At 46.1% G+C, this 5,977-nt stretch overlaps 1 long non-coding RNA gene across 1 annotated transcript; it reads left to right on the top strand.

Annotated features, from left to right (window-relative positions):
* The first annotated feature begins 250 nt into the window (after nucleotides 1-250).
* On the top strand, nucleotides 251-779 carry LOC132129279 (uncharacterized). The gene is made up of 2 exons (XR_009428475.1): nucleotides 251-376; nucleotides 583-779. It is a non-coding gene; the product is annotated as an uncharacterized LOC132129279 (long non-coding RNA).
* The last annotated feature ends 5,198 nt before the right edge of the window (nucleotides 780-5,977 follow it).

Here is a 5,977-nt window from a genome sequence, read left to right as displayed (position 1 = left end):
GGCTTTCTACCAAGAACATTCCTCTCCGCTCCGTCTCTAATAAGCTTGCTCCCAAATTTATTGGCCCTTTTACTGTCACCAAGATCATTAGTCCGGTGACAGTCCGCCTCAAACTTCCTCCACCTCTGCCTTCCTTGTATCAAAGATCAAACCCGTGTTTTGGGCACCTATTACTCCGCCTGTACCGGTTCCTCCCCCGCCGCGTCTCGTAGATGGGGAACCTACTTATTTGGTTAGTCGTATTCTGGACTCGAGAAGGAGAGGATGCGGATTTCAGTACCTGGTGGACTGGGAGGGTTACGGTCTGGAGGAGAGAAGTTGGGTTCCTGCTAGAGACATTCTGGATCACTCTCTGATCGATGATTACAATCGTCAGGTAAGTCCGCCAGGGAACGCCAGGAGGCGTTCTTAGGGGAGGGGGTACTGTCACGGTTCATGAATTCACTCTCTCTCTCTCATCTAGCGTGCTGTTGTGTGTGTGTCTGTGGGCCTGGTCACTGATCAGCGATGGTCAGCAGCGCCAGCTGGTTTCAATTGTTTGTTCCCTATATAAGTTCAGTAACTTGTGTTTCATGTTGTCAGATCGTTGTTTCTCCCCGGTGTGCTCCCGTACCTGTTCCTGTGTCCTTAGTTCCTGCCTGAGTTTTCCTGTTATCGTCGTTCGTTCCTGGATCGTCACTCAGCACTGGATTACCGAGCACCGTCACGAGGATTACACACACACCGGGATTCAAGGGATCATCACTGGACCGAGCACCACCATCTGTTGTCCACCGAAGTCCCTGCGTCACCATTCCATCAGCCTTGTGTCCGCCCGCCTGTGTTTCCTGTGATCCTTCGTATATATCTGACTCTTGTGCTGTTTGTCAATAAATACGCCTTGCGATTACATGCTGTCTCTGTCATACGTAACAATAGACTTACAATTGGCTTTTAAATATTTACTTTTGGGGCCAAAAAAAAAAGTTGTGAGATATAAACTCAGAAATGCGGGACTAAATGTGAATAAACACGCAAATGCAAGAAAAAATTAAATAAAAATGTAACTGTGAGTTAAAATGTTACAATCGCTCTTTTTATTTTTATTCTGTCATCTCTTAAAAAAGAGTGAAAAAAAATCTGAACCATGGAGATGAAAAGTCACAATTAGCTCTTCTATTTTCCATTGATTAGCTACCTAGTTTATCTGAGGAAATATTTGTACAGTGTGTTTCTGTCCTTCTCCGTGTCCTTCACACACCCTTGAGCTCCAGCTCATTTCCATACAGAATGCAAACAAGTTATTGTCCGTAGCTCCACCCCTTTCCTTCACCATCACACACACACACACACACACACACACACACACACAGACGAGTGTGTTTCCTCCAGGCATCATCAGGCACCTTCTCTCCTGTATCCTGGTGCAAATTTTCGCGGCTGTCGAGCCGATGCAGCAGGATGAGGTTTCAATGAACATCAAGGTCAGAGACGAGCAATCTATTCAGTGCACTCTCTTATTAGGGATATAAATAATTTGGATCAGGACTGAACCTTGAACCTTGAACTTTGATCGCTGGAGATATTTATCTCTATCTGTCAGTGCCTGCGTCTTCTGTCCGTACGCTTGATAGTTCCATTAGGACAATGAGATGAATCCAGCCACTCTGCATATGCAATATTCCTGCCATCCATTCTGTGAGAACAAGGGAAACCTCTCTCCTCATATTTTTTGGGCTAAGAAAGGCTCAGAATATGAGATAGAATCATGACTGATACCTACACTGCATCTGCAGAGCCTATTGTTTGATAAATAAACATTGTTATTAGAAAGGTGAAAATGCATTTAAATTGCTTAAGTAAATCGATAAGTGGCAAAAATCAGTTTTCAAGTTACAGATGATTTCTTTTCAGAAGTCTTACATTTGAAAGTCTTTTCCCAATGAGCTTCAAATGAACATCGTCTCATCTCATAGGCCCTCATAAGCATTTTATATTTTCTTTGTGCATTTATTTGTACATCTCTCACTCAAGATGGCGTCATCTGTGTCTGTGGCCCTGATCTACTTTGGACACAATGACAAAATCATAGACAGTGTGATGAGATTGCTGCTCTATTATTAATCTTCAATAAATACATCTTGACCTGAGGATTAAAGCCCCCAGCCTTTCTACATAAGACCATCTTACTGACATGAATTATGAAAAAACAATGAAATGACAAACAAATGTTCCGACCTAGTTTGTTCCAAAATCTGGATCCTTCAGTCCAAGGGATTTAGGGCAAAAGACCCAGCATGATCACATTACTTGTGTGTGTGTGTTTATTTATTTCACACAAACATTGACAAGTCTGGTTTTTCCACACTGATCTCATCTAGCATTATAATGATGTCCTGCCGAAAGCACTTCTGAACTCAGAAAGGGACCCACCACCTGAATGATTTGTTGTCAACCCTACAAAAACAACACAAAACAGGAATTAATGTATTAATTCCTGCATATTCCAGCATATTAAGACAATGTGCAATCGTGAATAAGCCATGAGCTCTTCACAAAACACCTGACCATTCTAATGAAAGCCAAATGGATGCATTAGCTGTGTTTCAAAACCTAGCAAGCTGTCTATCTTGACAACATAGGGTAGGTGCAGTTTAACAAGCAGGCTGATCATTTCAGTGGCTTTTAGGATTGACCTAATGGTCAAATTCTAAAGCTGTATTGCATGTACGGCGAGATCCAACAGTATAGAAATTAAATATTTAAATCAACTCTAAACAGACAGTATTAAAAAACAAAGAAACATGGTGTGTAAGATTGTGGCAGATTTTGATGAAGAAGGTCATTTGACTGATCAAATGTAAATGAGTAATTGAGTATCACTTTTTTCTTTTCTTCTTCTCAATCAAAATTGTTATCAAGCATGGGGTCACTGGATCAGTGTCACAGCGTGGTAGCCGAATTATTCTGAATTGCTTTGTGTGCATTAAATATGTAGCTGGTAGTGTGACGCTAACAATGGAGGACAGGAGGCAGATGCAAGTAAAGGTAGTTTATTGACAGGAGTTGTGATGGATGAATGCTGGTGAGTGACGCAGGAACCACGATGGCAGCACAGACAGGTGAGTAGGTGATTTGAGTGCGTTGGTAGCGATGACAGTGGTGGTAGATCGGTGATTCGTGGTGATAATCCGTGAGTGACTGTGATAACCCAAAGGAGACCGAAACAGGAAACAGGGCAAGGACAGGAACACAGGAGCACGAACAGACATCAACACATGGACCTCAAACAACGATCTGACAAACAGGAGACGAAAGACAGGGCGTTAAATAGGCGGTTGGAATGAGATGCACCTGCTGCTGATCAGGCGATCAGTGGCAACACCCACATGAACCAATCAACATGACAAAACATGACTACAGCTGGAGACGGTGCATTCGCGAACCGTGACAGTACCCCTCCTCCTAAGGACGCCTCCTGGCGTCCCCAGAATCTCTTACCTGTCGATTGTAATCATCGATAAGGGAGTGATCCAGGATGTCCCTAGCAGGTACCCAACTTCTCTCCTCCGGACTGTAACCCTCCCAGTCCACCAAGTACTGAAATCCGCATCCCCTCCTTCTAGAGTCCAGAATTCGATTTACAAAATAGGTGGTCTCCCCATCTACGAGACACGGCGGGGGAGGGACCGGGGTAGGCGGATTAATGGGAGAATGAAATACGGGCTTAATTTTGGACAAATGAAAGGCGGGATGAATTCTCCTGTACGTAGGAGGGAGTTTAAGGCGGACTGCCACCGGACTAATGATTTTGGTGACAGTAAACGGGCCAATAAATTTGGGAGCCAATTTATTAGATACGGACCGGAGAGGAATATTCTTGGTTGAAAGCCACACCTTTTGACCCACGACGTATACGGGAGGCCTAGACCGGTGGCGATCGGCCTTGGCCTTGGTGCGCGCCCCCACTTGGAGTAGAGTCTCACGGGCTCTGGTCCAAGTGCGGTGGCACCTCTGGACGAAGGCGTGAGCGGAGGGGACCGCAACTTCGGATTCCATACTGGGAAAAATAGGTGGCTGGTAACCTACACTACACTCAAAAGGAGATAGGCCCGTAGCTGATACTGGTAAGGTATTGTGGGCGTACTCCACCATAGACAATTGTTGACCAGGAGGAAGGATTCTTGGAGACCAAACATCGCAACACCCTTTCCAAATCTTGGTTGGCTCTCTCGGTTTGACTATTGCTCTGGGGGTGAAACCCTGAGGACAGACTTACAGTCACTCCCAGTAGTCTACAGAATTCTTGCCAAAATTTAGCCACAAATTGGGGTCCCCTGTCGGAAACCACATCTATCGGGAGGCCATGTAAACGAAAGACGTGGTCTACAACGGTCAACGCTGTCTCCTTGGCTGAGGGTAATTTGGGCAAGGGAATAAAGTGGGCCGCCTTCGAGAACCGGTCCACCATGGTTAAAACTACCGTGTTGCCCTGGGAGGGCGGGAGGGCGGTAATAAAATCTAGAGCGATGTGGGACCAGGGTCTCGAAGGAACCGGCAGTGGTTGGAGTAACCCATCAGGGGGCCGATTGGAAGTCTTACCAGTGGCACAAACCGAGCAAGCCAAAACAAAACTGTGAATGTCGCGAGCCATAAGTGGCCACCTGAATCGTTGCTTGACTAAAAATCTAGTACGGTTAACCCCTGGATTGCAAGCTACATTCGAGCAATGTCCCCACTGGATAACGTTGGACCTTAATCCCTCCGGCACAAATAAACGGTTCGGTGGGCACCCGGGCGGAGGCGTTACCCCTTCTAAGGCCGTTCTGACCTTCGATTCGATCTCCCATGTGAGAGTGGAGACCACTAATGTCTCAGGAAAAATACGTTGACGGACGTTGGGAATGGTCAAAAATACGAGACAAAGAATCGGGTTTGATATTTTTGGAACCCAGGCGGTACGAGATAGTAAAGTCAAAACGTCCGAAAAAAAAGTGCCCACCGAGCCTGCCTGGAGTTCAACCTCTTGGCGGTGCTAATGTACTCTAAATTCTTGTGGTCAGTCCATACTATAAAAGGAACCCCCGATCCCTCTAACCAGTGTCGCCATTCCTCCAATGCCATCTTAATTGCCAACCATTCTCGGTTACCAATATCGTAATTTCGTTCAGGCGTAGATAAATGATATGAAAAATACTCGCAAGGGTGGACCTTGTTGTCTAAGGGAGAACGTTGAGATAAGACCGCTCCTACCCCCACCTCTGATGCGTCGACCTCCACCACGAACTGACGTGTAGGGTCAGGGGTAATCAGAATAGGGGCTGAAATGAAACGGCTCTTCAGTTTGGCAAACACAGCCTCAGCTGTGTCCGAACACCTAAACGCAGTCTTGGCGGAGGTCAAGGCGGTCAGAGGTGCGGCTAGTTGGCTGAAGTTGCGAATAAAACGCCGGTAGAAGTTAGCGAACCCCAGAAACCTCTGTAGGGCCTTACGGGAATCTGGGCTTGGCCATTCTACCACAGCCTTAACCTTCTCGGGATCCATGCGTATTCCCTCAGTCGACACGATATACCCCAAAAATGGAATTGACTCTGCATGAAATTCGCATTTCTCCGCCTTGACAAAAAGCCCATTCTCTAGCAACCTCTGAAGCACTCGTTGGACGTGCTGCACATGTTCCTGGAGAGAAGAAGAAAAAATCAATATGTCGTCCAGGTAAACATAAATGAACTGATCGATCATATCTCGCAGCACGTCGTTGACGAGTGCCTGGAAGACCGCTGGGGAGTTGGAGAGCCCGAAGGGCATAACCAAGTATTCAAAGTGCCCTCTGGGGGTGTTAAAAGCGGTCTTCCATTCATCCCCCTCCCTGATCCGAACCAAATGATACGCATTGCGTAAGTCCAGTTTTGAGAAAATTGACGCTCCCTGCAACCTCTCGAAGGCCGAAGACATCAACGGCAAAGGATAAGTATTCTTTACCGTGATGTTGTTCAGT

This window comes from Carassius carassius, chromosome 4 (genome assembly GCF_963082965.1).
Source record: "Carassius carassius chromosome 4, fCarCar2.1, whole genome shotgun sequence".
Taxonomy (NCBI): domain Eukaryota; kingdom Metazoa; phylum Chordata; class Actinopteri; order Cypriniformes; family Cyprinidae; genus Carassius; species Carassius carassius.
Note: the sequence above shows the minus strand (reverse complement) of the source record. Positions and strands in the feature narration are given on the sequence as shown.